This window comes from Pristiophorus japonicus, chromosome 8 (assembly GCF_044704955.1).
Source record: "Pristiophorus japonicus isolate sPriJap1 chromosome 8, sPriJap1.hap1, whole genome shotgun sequence".
NCBI classification, from domain to species: domain Eukaryota; kingdom Metazoa; phylum Chordata; class Chondrichthyes; family Pristiophoridae; genus Pristiophorus; species Pristiophorus japonicus.
Window position 1 is genome coordinate 218,698,086 of NC_091984.1, and position 8,662 is coordinate 218,706,747.

Consider the following 8,662-nt stretch of genomic DNA (forward strand, 5'->3'; position numbering starts at 1 on the left):
AGCTCCGTAACTTCTCATCCGAATAAATCCACACTTGCGTTTCTAACTTAAAATGTTTTAAACTTCCCACATACAGGACAACACTATGAAGGGTTTAAAAAAAAACTTCACTCTGTTTGAAAAAGTGGGTGGAGCTAAAACAAACAGGCAGTTGCACCACCTTTCCAAACAGGTTTCCAGACATGAGAGGAAAAAAAACACAGAAGCACTCTCATTCAAAGGCAGACATTCACAGTCTCTTCATTCAATAAAGCTTTTATTCTTTGGCCAGCTTTATTTATTTTTTAATCCATAAGTCACTGTCAGGTTCTCTTTTTTTTTACATATTGATTTACTTCCTGTGTTAATTTTACATGGGCTTGAAGAATCGGAACCCAGGCCTTTTCTATTACTTTCCTTTTTTTTTTACCTCTTCTACCTGGATCTCTGTTTATAAGTCACTCCTCTAGACATGTTGTTCTCTCTAAATTAAATGAACCATCGGGTGGAAATGGCCTGTTTTCATCCTTAGTCCACTTTACCCATTTTTCTTTGGCCAATTGAAGACTGACCACAATTCTGGAGCATGATATAGGCTGGTATGCCTTTTGTGGTGTTTTAACTTGTTCCGGCACCCATTCTGGATGATTAAGATTTTCCACAGTTTCTGATCTCACAATCCTTTCGGCCAACCGAGTTCTCTATGCCCACTTCTCCTGGCCGTTACGTGGCCTGAAAAGGCTCTTAATTTGAGCTCAGTCTGGGTGTGTGAGATATGTTGGCACAAACCAACCGTAGTTGATCAATCAGTTACTGTTTCTTTTCTTAATCAATTCTTGTTTTTCCGAATCACAATTTTCCCTAGTGACTCTTCCCGTTTCTCTAATTGCAATGTCGCACAAAAGTATTGAACACAACAGTATAACAAGGACAACTAGGACAATCAACATTCACGTGGGTATACAAATCATAACCTTAAACTCTATCTAAACAAATAATCAATTCTCAGTCTGCGTTGTACGCCACTACAGACCAACTCCTTAACTTAGCCTAATAAAACTTATGGTCCCATTACCTTAACTCTTATCACATAAGAACCTTCGATAGATTAGCGCTTTTTTTTCCAAATCTTATCACATAAGAACCATTTTCCTAATTAACTCATCACATAAGAACCTTCGATCGATTAGCGCTTTTTTTTCTAAATCTTATCACGTAAGAACCATTTTCCTAATTAACTTATCACATAAGAACCTTCAATCGATTATCACTTTTTTTTCTAATCTTATCACATAAGAACCTTCGCTAGCGCTCTTTTTACCTTTTCCTACTGAAACCTTCCTCGGGCTGTTTCAAGATATTTCCAGAACCAGATCTCTTCTGACTGCAAGCTGAGAAAGAAATGATCATAAAAAAAATAACTTTAGCTTTTAAATGTCGAGTCTCGTAGGTTGCAGTACCTCCCCTGTGGACAACAGATTACATATGCAATTCAACAGTGAAGAAACCTCTTGTGAGCAAAAGGCTCATCTTGTTTTGGCCACTGAAGCCTTTCACTGGAGAGGCACTATGCCTGTATCCGTTTTACTCACAGGGCAGAGTGTATGCATCTCGGTGGAACCTCCAAAAAGTAACTGTCGAAATCTCGACCTCCGATAAACGACTCAGACACCTTCAGCTCCGGCGGAAGTTTCTTTAATTTACTTGCTAGCAAGGGAAAGGTCACACTCAGTCAATGGTTAAGTGAACACCTTTGAAATGGTACAGTTTCACGAGATATTTATATAGTAAAACCTAAGTTATGGCCTCTCCCTGTGTATTGGCTCTGTCTTGCAGTCAGTGAATACAGATAAAGAGTTAATTACTACATCCTTGTCCTGACATGGTTTCCAGATATTTCCTTTTGTCAGGGTTATTAGTTGGCCAGCCGGCCATCACTCGATGAGAATGTGGTAATGAGCTATTACCGGCATTGCATTGTCAGGATTGTCCAGTTTCCTGGTCAGTTATCTTTTTGCATCAAATGGATGAGGTCTGTACAAGAGATAATGGCTGGTGGTTTGAGTACTTCGAAAAGGGTGGGGTGGAGTGGAACTGCTGTCTTATAGACAATAGGAGAGCACCATGGGAGGGGTACTTGTCTCAGCAGGACTTGCCTCCCAGCTGTCTGGTGGCTATCAGCCATTTCAAGCCAGGTTTAGCTGTTTATGCAAACCGACTGCTTGTTGCCGAAATTCCTGGAAGGACCAGGACTCCATTTTGTTTTATATTAAAAAGGGCACAACAATACAGTGTGGTACAGCTTAGATAAAAATACATTTCCACAGAAGCAGTGAGTAAAGCAGACCCTGTATATATAGGGAATATTAAATCTTGTATCTATAAGTAATACAATAGACCAAGGGGTAGAGTTTCCGCTTGGGTGCACTGAGTATTTTGGCACAAGTCGTGCGAAATCAGCAGAATTTTAAGCACAAATTATGTTCAGCGCAAATGGAGTTTCTGCAATTTCTTGTGCTAGTTTAAAAATCATCGTGCTGGAAGCCAGCCTCACCCACTAAACTGGCCATGTCCCCAGGCTGAATTAATCACCAGTGGGAGGTTCTGCTAATTGCGCTTATTTGTGGGCCTTCGAGAAGGCTCTAAAAATTAAACTGGCTCTTTTGGGTGCAAGGACACTAATGGGCATGGTTTAAAAGCTTTTCAATATATTTTTTAAAAATTCACTTAAGAAACTGACTACAGTGCGCCAATATAACTAGCAAATGGTTCTGTATATTTTAAGTCATTTTCGGTTATTAAAAATCATGTTTCTTACAGGTGGTGGATTGACGCTGATTAAAAATGCTTATTTTTTGTAATAAACCCACTTTCAGCTGAATTAATCAAACTGCACAAAGTTACTGCTTTTAAATATATCAAGGAATATATTTTAAGGCAAAAATTTGGGGGATAAAAATTACATTTTAAAACTCTGCCTGATTGTGCTGGTTCATGGCAGAATTTACGTTTGGCGATATACAAATGAGATTAAGTGACAACTCTAGGAAAAAAAACTTCTCAAAGCTAGACAATTTGCACCCAGATCACCAATCACGACCAAAGCGAAAGTTTTACCCCACTGTGTATATTTATGAAATGTGAATGCTTGCCACAATAACACTTGCACACCTGACCCAACCCCATTTTCCAGCTATGAATCATTATCATTTTAGCAGGTTCTGCAACCTTCACAGGATGTGGGCATCGCTGGCAAGGCCAACATTTACTGCCCATCCCTAATTGCCCTTGATAAGGTGGTTGTGAGCAACCTTCTTGAACCGCTGCAGTCCATCATAGCAGTTTTTATTTATACAACAGAATGCCTTGTTAGTTAAGAGCTAGCTGTGGGTCTGGAGTCAAATATAAGAACATAATAAATAGGAGCAGGAGTAGACCATATGGCCCCTCGAGCCTGCTCCGCCATTTAATACGATCATGGCTGATCCGATCATGTACTCAGGTTAACTTCCCTGCCCGCTCACCATAACCCCTTATTCCCTATCGGTTAAGAAACTGTCTATTTCTGTCTTAAATTTATTCAATGACCCAGCTTCCACAGCTCTCTGAGGCAGCGAATTCCACAGATTTACAACCCTCAGAGAGGAAATTTCTCATCTCAGTTTTACATGGGCGGCCCCTTATTCTAAGATTATGCCCTCTAGATCTAGTCTCCCCTATCATTGGAAACATTCTCTCTGCATCCACCTTGTCAAGCCCCATCATAATCTTGTATGTTTCGATAAGATCACCTCTCATTCTTCTGAATTCCTACTCAACCTTTCCTCATAAGTCAACCTTTCCTCATAAGTCAACCCCCTCATCTCCGGAATCAACCTAGTGAACCTTCTCTGAACTGCCTCCAAAGCAAGTATATCCTTTTGTAAATATGAAAACCAACACTGCACGCAGTATTCCAGGTGTAGCCTCACTAATACCCTGTATAACTGTAGCAAGACTTCCCTGCTTTTATACTCCATCCCCTTTGTAATAAAGGCCAAGATTCCATTGGCCTTCCTGATCACTTGCTGTACCTGCATACTAATCTTTTGTGTTTCATGCACAAGTACCCCCAGGTCCTGCTATACTGTAGCACTTTGCAAACTTTCTCCATTTAAATAATTTGCTCTTTGATTTTTTTTCTGCCAAAATGCATGACCTCACACTTTCCAACATTATACTCCATCTGCCAAATTTTTGCCCACTCTCCTAGCCTGTCGTATGTCCTTTTGCAGATTTTTGTGTCCTCACCACACATTGCTTTTCCTCCCACCTTTGTATCGTCAGTAAACTTGGCTACGTTACACTCGGTCCCTTCTTCCAAGTCATTAATATAGATTGTTAATATATATAGGTCAGATTGGCTAAGGACGGCAGGTTTCCTTCCCTAAAGGACATTCGTGAACCAGTTGGGTATTTACAATAATCTGATACTTTCATGGTTACCATTACTGATGTTAGCTTTTTTTAAATTACGTATTAAATTAACTGAATTTAAATTTCCCAACTGCCGTGGTGGTATTTGGACTCACCGATACGAAAATTGGCTGTGTAGTTGATAATGAAGAAAGCTGTAGACTGCAGGAAGATATCAATGAACTGGTCAGGTGGGCAGAACAGTGGCAAATGGAATTCAATCCAGAAAAGTGTGAGGTAATGCATTTGGGGAGGGCTAACAAAGCAAGGGAATACACATTAAATGGTAGGACACTGAAGTGTAGAGAAACAAAGGGACCTTGGAGTGCATGTCCACAGATCCCTGAAGGTAGCAGGCCAGGTCCATAAGTTGGTTAAGAAGGTACAGAATACTTGCGTTTATTAGCCGAGGCATAAAATACAAGAGCAGGGAGGTTATGCTTAAATTGTATAAAACACTAGCTAGGCCACAGATATAATGGTAAGTACGGCAGGGAATCGAATACGGCTGGGGTGATCTCCTAGACTAGTTTTGATTGTCTGGATGGGTTGGAGAGGAATTTTTCCAGATTTTTTTTCCAGAAATTGGCCTGGGTTTTTATCTGTGGGAACTGGTCTCCTTCCAAGCTGTAAATTTCTGTTTCTATCTCCAGATCATTAGTCCAGACCTCTGGATTACTAGTCCAGTAACATAATCACTATGCTACCGCACCCTGAGCCATTGACTATAACAGACTTCTGGCAGCATTGTGTTCCTGTTGGCCTCCGTGTTACTGGTTTAATAAAATTCTATTTAAAAAAAATGTCGCACCCAAACCTATGAAATTGATTGCTAAGTTGTTGATTGCATGGGCTTTTAATGCATTTAAATTTTAAATGGCTCCTGCTCTACCCAGAAAACTGGCATAACTCAAGCAGGCCAGTTTCTAACCGTTCAGAATAAGAAGCCAAAGAAGAAAAAGATCTAGCCTAATGTCTCTGGAAAACAAACCCAAGCTCAGGATTACACTCAAACTTTATTGTTCATCAATGTTTAATCACAGTGAAACCTTTTACATCCACAGAGCATGTCATGTTTTACAGCTGACTTCAATCAATGTAAGACAGGAGTCTCTCTCTCGCTCTCGCACACACACACCCACAGCAATTACAGCCAGCCACTGTCTCCAGCTCAAACTGTACATGACTGCACTCAGAATCCTACAGCAAAAATGAATCCAGTAAATGTAAGCGATTGCTTCCTATTCGACATGCAAGAATCTCAGTGCAATATGAAGGTTTTACATGTAGAAAGTGCTGAAACTTTTTACTGTGATGTTATGGCGCTCCAAGTTATGGTGAAAGGAAATTCTATCCTAATTTGAAATCCCATCGGAACATTTCTTGTTGGATAGAAACTGGTTAACTATTTCCACAAACTTAAGAGTGGTTCTCCAAATCGGAAAAATACTGCTGGAATACTGTACTTAGCAGGAATCGAGCCCAGGAACTGAGCACTTTTAACAACACTGAATAGGGCATCACCCAGTGTAAAAATGCCACTTTCTTTATCTCACCGCTAACCCCTCAGCACTTTTCGTTCCCTGATTTCTCGTTGCACCCTATAAAGTTGTGTGACCGGACACTGCATTTCCCAGTCCCCAGACCACGTCTATACGGAAATGTCCTCGTCTATGCTGCAGAGTCCACGTCTTTATGGAAGAGTCCTGGGGGTAGAAATTGCCCCCCATCCGAAATAGAGTGCTCCCGCCCCGTTTCGATGTTTTTTTTTAACTGCAGCTGCGGTCAGGTCGCCTCTTGCGCGATATTTGGCTCTTTTTGTTTTGATCCGTAAGTCGGTCATAATGAGGGCGGTGATTACACCCGAGGGGCAAAAACACGACGGTGACAGCAACGGAGGGGTGGAAGTTGTGGGGGGGTGGGGGGGAGGGGGGAGTGCAGAGTCACTCTGCCACCTCATCACAGCGCCACCTCACCACGGCTCTCTCCTTCACTTAAAGTGGAGAGCCTCCATGCTTTTAAAACTTCGGCACCAGGGAGGGTTTCGGCCGGGCTAGCAGCCTGGCACCCAAGAGAGGATGTCAGGCTGGCTGTTGGCGGCCTGGCCGAACCCAGGGGCATAATTGTCAGGCCGACATAGCAGTCGGACGATTTAAAAAAAAACATGGCGGCAGCGGCAGTAGGTCCTCCCCTATCGATCTCAACTTTGAATATAGTCAGCATCCACAGCCCTTTCAGGTAGAGAATTCCAAAGATTTCCGACCTTCGAGTAAGAAATTCCTCCTCATCTCAGTCTTAAATGGCTGATCCCTTATCCTGAGACTATGCCCCCAGTTCTAGACTCTCCAGCCAGGAGAAACAACCTCTCGGCATCTATCCTGTCAAGCCCCCTTAGAATCTTGTATGTTTCAACGAGATCACCTCTCATTCTTCTAAACTCCAGAGTATAAGCCCAATCTACTCAGGACAACCCATTCATTCCAGAAATCAATCTAGTGAACCTTCTTTGCACAGCTTCCAAGCCAAGTGCACGGTACGTCAAGTGTGGTCTCACCAAGGCCCTGTACAATTGTAGCAAGATTTCTTTACTCTTGTTCTCCAAACCCCTTGCAATAAACATGCCATTCACCTTCCAAATTGCTTGCTGTACCTGCATGTTAACTTTGTGTTTCTTGTACGAGGACATCCAAATTTCTCTGAACACCAACATTTAATAGTTTCTCGCCATTTAAAAAAAGTTCTCTTTTTCTATTCTTCCTACCAAAATGATAACCTCACATTATACTCCATCTGCTACCTTATTGCCCACTCACTGACTTAACTTGTATATATCCCTTTCAGACTCTTTGTGCTCTCAGTCCCACCTAGCTTCTCCATCCTTTCATCTAAGTCATTATTGAAGAGTCCTCATCATGACAGAATAGTCCTCGTCTTATACTGAAGAGCACTGATAGAGTATTCAAACAGGCTCATTTAGACAGACTGTGAAAATTCACAGACCCCCAAGTCAAGGCTGCTACGTGCTGCTCAGCATGTTGCATTAACTCATCAATCAACTTGACATTTTCAGACCTTGGGTAGCGAGCCAATAAAACGTTAAAAGACTTTCAATTGAGCCAATAAGGTCAAAGAAGGCGAGTTCTTTTCTGTAAATTGATCCAGGTATAAAGTACAGCCATTTTGACCATGTGTCTCAGTAAGAACAAAGACCTGGCTTGAAGCCAAGCAGTTTGTTACTCTCTGCCGAGATTAAAAAGTTAAAACTACCATCGGAGTTCGTATTTCATTGGAAATTAAGAGATCTAACAACTTTGGCGCTGCGAACAGGATCGCTGAGGAAAGAAACTGAATTTTGGACATCGGACCTACATATAGAGGTAAGGACTCCTCTTTTTTTTAAAAAAGTCCTCGGTCAAAAGTCTAAATTTGCCTCTCCTTCTACGCGATTCCAAAAGCCTTCGGTTTGCAAACCCTCCGGTTGGTAGTCGGCTCGAGGTCCCATAGACGTCTAAACTTCAGCGGTGTGTTAGTTAATTAATCACCGACCTATTGATCGGCTAGCAGGCCTACGACTCGAGACCCCAGTAAAGAACTCAGTAAAGAAATGGCAGCAGGAGAAAAGGGCAAAGAATTGCCTACAACTGTTAAAAGGTGGACAGGCACCACCTCAAGTTTCACTAGATTTAATTCTCGAACAGTTGAAAGAATACATAGAGCAACAATTCAACTTATCGAAAACCTGTATTAAGATCGAACAAAAGTACGGAACCTCCAAAGGACAATGGTCCTTGGACGAGATTAAAAGGGTCTGGGGAAAAACGACCCGTATGAAAAATAAAGAGCGAACTAGATGGTCCCTAGCGGTTATGGGACAGATCCGAAACCGGAATGAAATTATAATGCGTTCCCAACATGATCGAGAACTGACCAGTACAAAGGATCAATTGCAAGCAGTTTGTGCACAGCTGCGACAGAAAAAGCTTGAACTTGAAAAGCTGGAAGCGGAAGTTAAAGATCTTAAAGGTGAAATTAAAGAATGGAAAAAATCATTAGGTCAAGAGACAGTAATGGGAAAAGGAAAATGTATTGATCAATTCCCAGGGTACCCGTGTTTGGATAAATTAAAAGCGCAAACCCGAAGACACGACCGAGGAATAGATACGGTTTCTGAATCCTCCGACAATACAGTGTCGGAGGATGATGAAGAATTAGGGGTGCGCTTTGCCCC